The sequence below is a fragment of the Pleurodeles waltl genome, chromosome 7, assembly GCF_031143425.1.
Source record: "Pleurodeles waltl isolate 20211129_DDA chromosome 7, aPleWal1.hap1.20221129, whole genome shotgun sequence".
Classification (NCBI taxonomy): domain Eukaryota; kingdom Metazoa; phylum Chordata; class Amphibia; order Caudata; family Salamandridae; genus Pleurodeles; species Pleurodeles waltl.
The window spans coordinates 1,125,606,970-1,125,619,414 of NC_090446.1; the positions used below are offsets into that span (position 1 = coordinate 1,125,606,970).

The 12,445-nt window shown below is 40.4% G+C and overlaps 1 long non-coding RNA gene across 1 annotated transcript in view; it reads left to right on the forward strand.

Moving 5' to 3' along the window:
* LOC138247368 (uncharacterized) overlaps positions 1-12,445 on the forward strand; it is a 171,639-nt gene that overhangs the window by 45,845 nt on the left and 113,349 nt on the right. The window contains exon 3 of the long non-coding RNA XR_011194472.1: positions 11,865-11,959. This is a non-coding gene — a long non-coding RNA (uncharacterized lncRNA). The remainder of the gene's footprint in view (positions 1-11,864; positions 11,960-12,445) is intronic.

Consider the following 12,445-nt stretch of genomic DNA (forward strand, 5'->3'; position numbering starts at 1 on the left):
ACATTTTTGTGCACTTCTTTTAGTAAACATTTTGTTTGAACTGTGTAGTAAGCCTCTGACTCCAAACCACTGACACCCACAAACCTTTGATTTGCTAAACACTGTTTAATAATATTTCCTCATCGCAAAAATGATTTGCAATGGAAATTGGGGGTGTTTACACTTGTCGATGATGATGCGTACCAAGTTCTAGAATATTTTTGTCAAGAGAGGGTCCTTACACCTGAAGCTTTTGACAGGGGGGTCTTGGCATCCAAAAGATTGAAGACCTCTGCTGTTCAGTGACATTTAGTCCTTGCAATGAGATTGACCATCTCAAAAACTTGAAATGTTCATCCATCATTGCTATCCATCACTTGGATGGTTTATGATCAGTCTGTATCACCAACTTAGCACCAAACAGATATGGGCAAAACCTCCTCAAAGCCCACACTAGCAAATGACTCTTGTTCTGCTTTTTCTAATAAAGACTACAAGATGCTTTCTCCCTCTGTCAAGCTGAGCCAGTACCAAACCACCTTGTTTATCTGAGGCATCTATGTGTGCATGGTATCTTTCAGTACAAGGACAGCTAGCCAGCAAGTTTGTCTAATAACAAGGCTAAAAGTCTCTCACTTCAATCTGGGTAGTAGGCACTTCCCACTCTAACACAATATGTAACTTTGCATCCAGTAGCCAAATCTTCTCATTCCCCATCTGATGTCCAAGGTAGACTACAGTGGACTACCCCACATGGCACTTGGTTGTCTTGATGGTTAGTTTCATTTCCTGTATCTATACCAAAATCTGTTCTAGGTGCCTTGGGTGGTCGGTCCATAAATTTCTAAATTCTGCAATGTCTAGCCTTGCAAGAACATTGTTCACCAGATACTGGGAAGAGGCAGCAGCATTTTATCAACCCAAAGGGGAACACTTTACACTGGAACAATACCTGTGGAAAACAAAATGCAGTCTATCTCTTGCCATTTTTTCGTATCTGCTGCTGGCCACCAGTCAAAGGTGCTTAAATGCTTTGCAGCACCCAGCCAGTCCACAAGCTCATCGGTTCTGGGTATTGGGCGGGACTTTGTGGAGGCTGTAACTTCCCAGACGAAAGTGCAGATCAGTAGAAACTTGCTGGGGCACCAACACTACCTGCCTGGCCCAAGGGGTACACTAATGCTAAGTCTCCCCCAGGTCCAACATCTTGGCCATCTCAGCCTTGATACATTCCTGGGCTTGCGAGTCAGGCAATGTCTTGCTCATGCATGGAAGACTATCTCCTGTGTCAATCTCATGAACACAGACAGGTGTCAATCATGTGGTCAGCATGTGGTCAGGGAGATGATGGGAGAACCTTCTTAAAACCTCTATACATTCTCTCTGCTGTTCAAGCATCAACTAAGTGGCAAGTTATTCATTTTTCACAAATCAATCCCTCCTGTCTGTATGCAACAATTCAGGAAGAGGCTTACTGTCTTCCTTAACTTCCTCTGCCATTGCCATGATGTTCACTTGGTAATCTCTCCTGAGGTAAGGCTTCAGTTGTTTAAAAAGGAAGACCCTGCTGATTTCTCTTGTGGCACTGGGGTCCACCAAGTGGTTTACATCAGATATCTTCTGCACTGCATTGTATGATTCACATCACTTATCCTCCAAAGCACAGAAAAATATGAGTTTCAGCAATACCACCTCCTGACCTTTGTGGTACCCAGTAAACATTGCTCTCTAGTCATAACAGAGCATTCTACTTTAAATTAACAGCAACTGAGAAATTGAATTTATCAGGTTTTGCAAACCTGGCGTTGTGCTCTGCCCTCGCTATTGTCTGGTGACATACATGTGCACATTGTTATTTTGTGTAAAATTATAATGATATACAGATAAAATCCACATTGTCTGTCTTTCCTGGGAATGTGTCCTTGTCTTTGATTTCCCCAAGTATCCAAGGGCCAGATGTACGAAGGTTTAGTGAACCGGTAAATAGTCACATGCTGGTTACCGACCACTAAAATAGCCTTTTCGTATTACAAAAGGAAATGTGTTAAATATGGATTCAGTAAAATGATAACTCCAAAAAGCGATTCGGTAGTATGGATTTCTTAATTGCGATTCTGTAATTGTCTATATGAAGGATTCGCAAATTGCAACTAGTCACAGAATAATGATTTTGCTTGGGCAGTTTAGCACCAAATGAAATCAGATGGCAATCGAGTACAAACCTACATGAACAGTTCCAGAATGCATCAGCGCCTTTCCCAATGACAGTTTTGTATAAGATGGTGAAGAGGATGTAATACTAGCTGGACTGCAGAGGAGGACACAGGAAAGGATGTTTAGGATTAGGATTACCCTTTGTGAAAAAACAGGAGAGGAGATTTATTAATGAGGTTATTTTATACCTAATTGCTGAGCTTGAAACAAATACAAATAGAAGTAATGTCATACCTACCCATATGCAAGTACTCTGCTCACTTCACCTCTTAGCGTCTGGTAGTTACTAGGCTGTTATTGTATCAGAAGTTGGGGTTTCACAAAGTGTATTTCTTTCTTTTTAGAGCTTTCCTTCTGGTAGTGTTAGGAAAAATGAATATTCAGATATATTCCTAACACAACGGGACTTACAACAAACTAAATGACTTTTCTATCATATTACGCATATCCCACATGTAATAGCCTGAATTTACTGGACTCATTTATCAATATGCCCACCATCTGCAAATTAATATATTCTAACCACAAAAATACTCACTGTTCAAACATTCAGGTTGTGTGATGCATCTTGTATTATCATAGGCCTTTTTACACATTTCCCAGGCAAAAAATACAAGTTTAGACACAGAAAAAGTTACAATTGTCTATGTAGAGGAGAATTTGTTGATGGACAGTGCTTACTTTCTAAGAGAAAGAGTGCTGGTGTCCGAGGTTCTGCTCAGAAGCCTGCGGCCTATGCAAATAAACATCAGTGCACCTAATAGTAGGGCCCTGTAGCCTTGAATCCACCTCATGCTTCTTTAATCAACTACTAGACACTCCCTGCCCCTTTATCTCACTCGCACAGATTCCTGTTTTCTCCCACTGTGGATTTTTTACACCTTTCTCTTCCTCTGTCTTTCTGATTTGCATGCTTTCTCTCTCTTGCTCTCAGTAAATATCTAATGCGGGAAAAATAAGTTCCAGTCCTTGAAAATAAGTGCCAGGTGCCCCCACCAGCAACCACCAGCTCAAATTAAGCAGATGATGGATATTTATTTGGTAATTGATTCTATAAATGTTTACATATAGCAAGGTTTTGTGCTATAACGGAAGTAATAATATGAAAGTGTTTTCTTATAGCTGACTGTGCTCATGCTTTACTGTCTTGGATTTTCACTCCATATCTGAATCCAAGCACCCGAAGTGAGTGAAGATACAACACTGCTCACAAACGAACAGGCTCTGTAGTAGAGACAACATTTGAACCTTTTGAAAGGCAGATTTCACTCTTTTCATAAAAGTGGCGGGGAACTGCAATATAGCCATCAGGCATCCTGTAAAATAATTGCAACTTGTTCTATCTTGCATAATATTGCTACTGGAAAGTGAGCCTCCACTGTGGATACAGACTCAGATTCTGATAACGAAGACCCAACTCCACTACCTAGTGTACCTCCAGATACGTCAAGAGTAGCCGAAGGAAGACCACAAGGTGCAGCATTAGTGCTCATTATTTTAAAGGTAAGCTTTTAAACAACAGTGAATAAAAAAAAATAAAAAAAACAATACAACTGTTGCTATACATAAAAATAACCTTTTATTTCAGGCTTTTACTTTTGTAAAAGTTTAGTAATTGTATCAGTGTCTTCCCAAACTTTACACTGTTTGTTTTTTTAAACTGGAATGTCATCAATGTTTTAAAATTTGAGAAGTGTTGTCTAATGCTTTCTTCTCCCTCTCACCGGCCTTTCTTGACTTAGCAATATTACCAGATGCAGACATATCACCACCTGCAGCTTGACTACAAGCATGCCTCACACTCATTCCTTCAGTAACAGAGAGGCTATTGTGGCTTGAGGTCTCTTAATTGTTCACTTTCATCATCTGTTCCACCACCAGCAGTTATTGCTGTTGTTTGAATCTTTTCTAAAGCATCTTCACTATAGTATCCTATCGCTGCTTGCAGCTTAACCATGCACCTTGATAAAGTTGCTGTTACGTGGGCAGGATTGGTAACTTATCTAGTGAAACTATCCATACGTGAGACATTGGTGATGTCTTCCTATGTGAGATACCTCACTGTTACACAATAGTGCATACATCAGTAACTAGGTAACTTCCTTTAAGTTATCAAACTTTGAAAAACATGTCCTTATTTTAATGCCCACTAACTGTTTACTGACACCTTTTATGCTTTTATTTGGAAGGCGCTGCACTGACAACATGAATACCTCTAAATCACCAAACAAATCTGAGGGTTCTGCATCAACATTGGATGTTACACGCCCAATCAATCTTTACCTCAAAGCATGGTGATGCAGCTGTAAAATCCACCTGCACATTTGCCTTTCTCTTAAAGTAGGTTGTGGTATTTCTCTGGTTGGTGTCGTTTCCTCAGATTCTTCTGGAAAATCTAAGAGTGATACCTGTTGTTCTACATTTTGAAGGCACGGTAGTGGTGTAGTAGGTGATTACTCTTTGCCTTCATCCATGTCATATTGACTGTTTTGTGGTGCCTCTGCTTCTGACTTTTTGGTTCTTTCTGATTTATCTGTTATAAATACTTTTACATTACTATGCTTATATGTTAAAAAACAGACACTTTAATGATTTTCTTTAATTAATAAATCATACAGTTTTCAATTTGAAATTCCTCTCTTTACAATTTGCTAATATATAATTAATTGTGACAAAATGTGAGAAGGTTGGTACTAGGTACCCTTGTTTGTATGGACTACATTTCTCATAATGCAACACATGTTAACTAAGATTGATGTTTAAGTTAAGATTAACATTTTTAATTTTTTCACTTACCTTTAGATGTAGAGGGTGGTGATGATGGATCACTTTCTGTGATACCTAAAATACCATCTGGCTATAAGGCTGACTCTAATATTTCCTCCAGAGCTGCTTGTGGTGGCCGAGTAGAGGGTCCACCACCTGTAGCACATGCCTCACTTAGGCGACTTACAACTTCTTCCTTGGTTGACAACCTCACGTCATACCATCTTTGTCTGATCTCCTCAATGCTATGCTGAGTTGTGCCCACATAATTAATTTTATCCTAAATGGTCTCCCTTGATTTTGTCTGGGATTTAGGGACCATAAAGGCACTTTTGCCAAAACGTTCATCATTTTGAGCAACACAATCTTCAGTGAGTACATCCAACTCCTTCTCACTGATTTTGAGTTTCCTTTTTCTGCCTTCTACATCCTTCTTAGCTTCCTCTGTTGGCTTGTTGTGAAATTTTGGGAATCGATGGAATAAATCCCATAAATGTATGTACATTTATCATTGCCTGCTTTCCTCTGTGTTCCCCAGACCACCACAGAGCATCTGTTTCAGCACTTTCTGATTTGTGAGCTCATCAACCACTACCCGAATGGGACTTTGCAGTTTACTGATTCAGTATTCGAGAATCTGTAAAATGTAAATGGGAATCATACCGAATAGTTAAAAAAAAAAGAGGACATATAGTACATGCTGAATACAGATTCCAAAATTGCAATATGGAATTCATCCGAATTTATGAATCGGTATTCTGAAGCTTCGTGCATTTGGCCCTAAGATCCTTATTAAAAATGAAGATGTGAACATTTTTATGTACATTACCTCATGTGGGAGATAGCCCTGTTACAATAAAGATCTTAACTGTGAATGTATGTTATAAACACTGAAAAATAATGTCCCCACAAATGTTTGTAGTGCTAAAATGTATGAAGACTGATAACCACTGATTTTCAAAAACTGTGAAAACACTGGGATGTATCCACCGTAATTCGCAAAAAAAAAATACTGAAAATAGGAAGCCCTTTAACTGGAGAGTAAAGTCAGAACTTCAGGTTTGTAGAAACCCATCCTCGGACATGGGCTTTTAACCTCTTCCCTCACCACAGATTCAATGTTTAACAAACAAAATCATATATCTAGAACTAGCAAACCTAAATACTTGCATTAGTTCTATCAAGGAACACTATCAAGTCCTTGGTAAGAAGCCAAACACACTGCAACATTTTAACAGCCAGTCATTCCTATCTGTTATAGCTTTAGGCTCACCAGAGTAGTAGCCATCTCACAGTACTAAACACCTGATCATCTGCAGTGCCCTGCAACGTACGCGATAGAGCATTAGAATGCAGTACAATTTGAGTTCCTTCCTAATCACTCCCCAACCTTAGGTAAAAAATAGATAACTGGGCCAACAATCACTACATTCATTTGGGTATTCTTCCCAGGTGTTTGACCACTATTAGCCATCTGGTTCCCATCTTAGGTGGCATCTCCTCCCCTAGTACCTTTGCACTTTGGAGGGCAAGATAGGTTTAATCACACCACCCATAAGCTGGCCCTCAATGCCTGCAGTAGCTGTCTCTCACCCCACACCACCAGCAGACTGTCATCCACAAACATCCACAACACAAGTTCACAAGATCTCCCACATTAACTCGGTCATCAAAAAGCAGCCAACCATCAAACCTCACAGTAAGAAGTGGAATGTGGCACAGTGGAGTGCTAACTATTCAGACCTGTAACTAGATAAAGATCAAATCCCACCTAACAAGGGTGGTCCAGGGTGGCCAAATTTAGATCAACATAGTTTCTATGAATGGATCTCCACCCAGGGGGCTCCTTCAGGGTGATCTACAGTCTCTTCTTTACCTCTGCTTAACGTAACGGGCAACCCAATGAACATTAGTGATCATGAGATCTCCACCTAAAGCTTCAAGAGAATACCCAGGGTCTTTTAAAAAAAGTTTGTCATTAGCAGTAGGAATCATGCTGTGGTAACAGAGGATGGTGCCAGCAGAGGTTTGGTATTCTTCCTTAACGTTTAGCTGAAGCCAACAGAGGCAGCTGGTGCTCTGTCAGTCGATTTGAGACCGCTTTGAGATTTAGGGGACCCATATCAGAATTTCTGTACAGGTTCCCAAAAACAAGAAATATCCAGGAATCATTTTTTTCCAAGGGCATGAAAACCCCCCTGCCTCAACAAAGAAAGGTCTTGCAACCTCCTTTTGCTTTGCTTGGGTGCAAATATTTATTAGGAAGTCATTGCTCGTAACCTAGTCCCAATCAAAAAACTCTAACCAATGAGCCACACATCCCACATGATTTTGCTAAATGTGCAATAGCACCAAAATTGGGTTGATGTAAAAATATCCCCTCTGTTCTCTCATTGAGGAAGATATAAGCACACATTTAATGCAGGGAAAGTATTTATTTAAAGCCCAGGCAATCTGCTCTTGCTTCATCAGATTCAATAATGCTTTGAATTTCTGACCAACCACAAACCCTTATTTTTATTGTTTTTTTTCTGTGGATTTCATTGTAGCCTGTCAGTGGCTGACCTGGAAGCAGGAGGCCCTATTATTTAGAGATTTTGGTTTTTGCGTAAAACAATAGTAGATGTGGCACTATAAATAGGATTTTTTGTGTGGCATTCTGACACGACGCAAACCCTTTTCCTCTTTATCATCCTTTTCTAATTTACTATTCTCTTTATCCTTGACTCTATTATGGGTGCAACACGAACTTTCTAACTTGTCACAGTGTCCCTTTCGGCTTTTATGATGCAAAGTGCTAAAAGAATTCAAAAATGTATCATCAGTTCCAGTTTCCAGAGTATGCCTAATATAACCAGTTTGGAATCTAATTTAATCTTCCATTGTATATCCCAAAAAGTGTTCTATACTATGCCAAACGTGTATTTCTTGATATGTCCAGAAGGTGTTTAATAGTGCAAACCAAAACAGCATCACTCTCGTGTCATGCCTCCTGTGAAACTGATTTAGTTGTATTAGGATAAAAGTGTATTATTGTTTTTGCTATTTTTCTACACCAGAGACTTCCCATTCACCATCTTCTACGTCCTTAAGTGAACTTCCCAGTGCTCAATTTTTTTATTCGGCGTGTGAGGTGTATTCTGTTACAACATTTTGTATATGTTAAAGATCTGCTTAGCCTTTTTAGCACCCTGGCCACTGGAGGTGAAACTTGAGTGACTATGTATAGTGGCTTTATGTACTTTGCAATGGCATGTTGAAGCAATAGAAATGAATACAATTCTGTAATGTATCTCATATTCCCTCTATGCCATATGCATCATGACATTCTACTGTAAGAAAACCCCTAGTTTAGAAATGGCAGTATTCATTTTGTCTAACATCTTGACCATACGTCTCCTTGCAAGAAGCCCTAGAATGCCATAAACACAACTCATGCAGTAATGCAATTGTCTGATAATCACACATGTGGGTTCTCCTGTGAAGCCTGGCTGTTCTGGATGTAAACGCCAATTGAATAAGGCACTTCATCTGGCCACTAAGATCTTAGCTAAGGTTGTTGCCTCTGTATTTAGCTGTGGTGAGCCTTCACAATCCAAACACACATCTCAGAATTGGGGAATAAGGTATCAAATTGTTCAATTATATGCATTAAATTAATTTTGGCGAGTATTCCTTTCCAGCTTTTCTAGCTAAAGAATTGTGTGCCTGCACATGGTCAATTGTTAATTGCATTTTGTGAACATGAGGAAGGCTGGGCAGACCTTTCACAACTTCCAGTGGTGTCAAGGGGGAGTGTCCGCTAGCCTCACCGTTGGATCTCAGTACATGAATGATGTGCATGAAGTTGTAGCTGCAACCCAAGATGTTCCTGCATTTGAGGGCCTCCGTATATCAACGTTGTTATATGTAGATGATTCCATTCTAATTGACACAACAACAAGAGGTCTACAAACCCAGCTATGTGCCATAGACAATTAGTGCACAACAAATGGACTCAAGCTCTGTCACGAAATCAAAGATGATAGCCTTCAGAAAAATAAAGGAAGCTATTAAGAAGTTTTATCCTGGAGGTCCTAAACTATAACAAGTGTTATTCCCTTATCCAGGAATAGCAATGTCCAGGATCTTGAGCTCGAAAGAGCATATCAACAAAGAAATGTAGAAATCCAAAGCCTTTCCCAACAGGATACAATACGTTTTCTCCACAGCTCAACAGTGGTTTAAGCAAATATTGGAAGGCACATCGCTATATTTGGCTGAACTATGGGGTTTGGACAATAATATTGAAAAAATGCTACACAGAAGAGAAACGTCTGGAAAAGGTTGCTCCATCTCCACAGCTTTTTAGACTAATGTGAGATACAGCTCCATACAAGAAAGACGTTGACTGACCTCGGTAAAATATGCATTGAAAAGCCAGTTGTCACATAGAAATTGACTAGTTGATAAGGCATGGAAAGAGCCTATAGGAATGAAGACTCAATCGAAGTATATGAGATTGGAAGGCATTCAGGTGAGTTTGGAGCATAGCCTCTTGGGGTCCAACCATAGTCCAGTGCCCTTAAGAACTTTGCATGCTTTGACCAAGAGCAGGTTTATGGCTTGGTGCTAGGAGACGAAATGGCTAGCCATAGAAAAATACTACAGACAGGATCAGGTGGCTATGTATGAGACTTGCAGCATTCCCAGCCTTACTTGAGGAGGCTGACAAACTTACTTGACAAATGCTACATCAAAAGAGAAACGCCTCAAGTTTAATTTAGTTTCTCTTGGTCATAACCTAATCCATCCAGATTTTTTAAAAGATCTCTCATTGTCTAGGTTCCTTAGTGGCATGCTTGAGTGTTGAATCCTCACCCAGACACCTAATGTGTCAGTGTGGGCTCGACCTTGATCCTTTAAAGTAACTCCGTCTATAAAAGGGATCTCAACTTAAAATTACCTATTGGTAACCTATGCAAAAACCAAATGTCCTTCCCTTACTAAGAATAAAAACAAAGAGTGATGCTATTAGAGGGCCCCCTCTAGGTTAGGGCCAAGGGACACTAGACTACATTTGGGGAGTTTCTCTCTTTTGATGTACCATTTATGCAGACCTGGAAAGCGGAGTAAACACTCACTCCATTCCTGTCGACAAATTTACTTGACAGTCTTACTTGACGAAGCTTTAGCCAGGAATGGCCACCTTCCGGAAGGAATCTGACTTAAAATGCCCAGATCAGAACACTTTGGGGGTTATTCTAACTTTGGAGGAGGTGTTAATCCGTCCCAAAAGTGACGGAAAAGTGACGGATTTACCACCAGCCGTATTACGAGTCCATTATATCCTATGGAACTCGTAATACGGCTGGTGGTATATCCGTCACTTTACCATCACTTTTGGGACGGATTAACACTCCTCCAAAGTTAGAATAACCCCCTTTGTGTGCTTGTGAAAAGAAGACCTGGCACACTTTGTTTTGTTCCGCAGTGCACGCTGTACCTCACAACAAGAGAAATGACACTTGCACGAGTATTTACAAAGGAGGCACTTGAAGCAGAGTATGAGGTTTTGTTTTCTCTTTCGTGTAACTATTTTCATGTTTCAACTAGACAGATGGCTTGATACTTCGCTAATAAAATAAACACACTTCAATAACTAATTTGCCACTCTCCATGTTATATCAGCAGCGAATAAAACTGATATGTGCACTTTAATTGCAGAGGGACATCACATTTCTTTCTTGAGCTAAGATGGTACTTGTGTTTTAAGGTTGTAACCATATTTGTACTCTGTGTTTTACTTTATATTGTTTTATTAGTGAGAAAGGCACCGACATCACTTGACTAAGGGCCAGATGTTGCAAGGCTTTTGCGCCTCGCAAACAGCGAAAAACACCGTTTGCGAGGCGCAAAAGCCTCTACGCGATGCAGAAACGCATTTTGCGAGTCGGAACCGACTCGCAAAATGCATTTCCGACTCGCAAATAGGAAGGGGTGTTCCCTTCCTATTTGCGACTCACAACGCGATGCAAGTTTGCAAATGAACTCGCAGTTACCATCCACTTGAAGTGGATGGTAACTCATTCGCAAACGGGAAGGGGTCCCCATGGGACCCCTTCCCCTTTGTGAATGATCAAAAAAATATTTTTTCAGAGCAGGCAGTGGTCCAATGGACCACTGCCTGCTCTGAAAAAAAACGAAACAAAAGGTTTCATTTTTTTTTCTAAGTGCAGCTCGTTTTCCTTTAAGGAAAACGGGCTGCAGATAGAAAAAAAAACTGCTTTATTGCAAAAGCAGTCACGGACATGGAGGTCTGCTGTCTCCAGCAGGCCACCATCCCCGTGAGTGCCCAGACTCGCAATGGGGTCGCAGTTTGCGACGCACTTCATTAATATTAATGAGGTGGGTCTTTGCGACCCCATTGCGAGTCGTAGAAGGTGTCTGAGACACCTTTCTGCATGGCAAATAGCAAGTCGCAATTTGCTTTCTTCCTACATCTGGCCCTAAATATTTTCTTGAACCATATCTCTTGAACTGCGAGGTCGAACTCCTTTCCGAATCTCTCGTCACCTTCTACCCTCCCATCACCCCACCTTGCACCTCTAGAGGTCCACATAAGTGACGAAGTGTTACTTTTTTAGCACCTTCATCTCTGCGACATATTGCACTTGCTGTTCTGCCTCACTGAGCCAGGTTACCATTTCCCACGCTGTGTTCTCATATTCTTATATTCTCTCTTGCACTGCAGTGTAATGGGATTCCCCTGTTTCCGTGATCAGGATTTTGTATTGTTTATTAAACCTCTTTCTGGACTTCGGTATATTCTCCTCGTGATCCTCCCCAGGTATAGCCTCTTCAATTCCTGTAGCTGTGCCTCTAGATTCGAAACTCTTCATGTCTTTTCCCCTTACCTTTTGTAGATTGCCGTATTAGAAGAGGAGAGGCTGTTCGGCTCCTGGGATATAGTGCGGACTGATCCATTCTTCCTTCCGGGGTTACGGGCGAACCTCTACAGGTAAGATTATGGATTCTGCTGGGCATTGATGGTATCTTGCTCCCATGTGTAAGACGTTTAAAAAAAGAGACGTGACACTGAAAGAAATAAAAACTCTTTGAATGTGACAATTTACTATAACATAAGGTCACGAAAGACTGCGTATGACGTTCTGTAAGAACAAAGTTTAATAAAACAACGTTGAGAGATTCATTTTGTGATTTCTTAATTTTCATGGGCCAGATCACCCTTACCAATAATTTCTTGATGTGTTCTGTGTCAAATAAGCTCACATAAAATATCACCACATAGAGACTACAACAGTGCACTAAAACATCCCTGGAGCCAAAATCCCTCATAGTCATCTGTATCCTTTAAACATGAAAGAGAATGAAGTTCTATGGCAACATTATTGGGAACAATTTGAAAAAGTTTTAACACGTCACTCCACTGCGCCACCAGGTGTTCCTGTGTTCTTTGAACTAAAACCAGATGGCAGATTTAGAC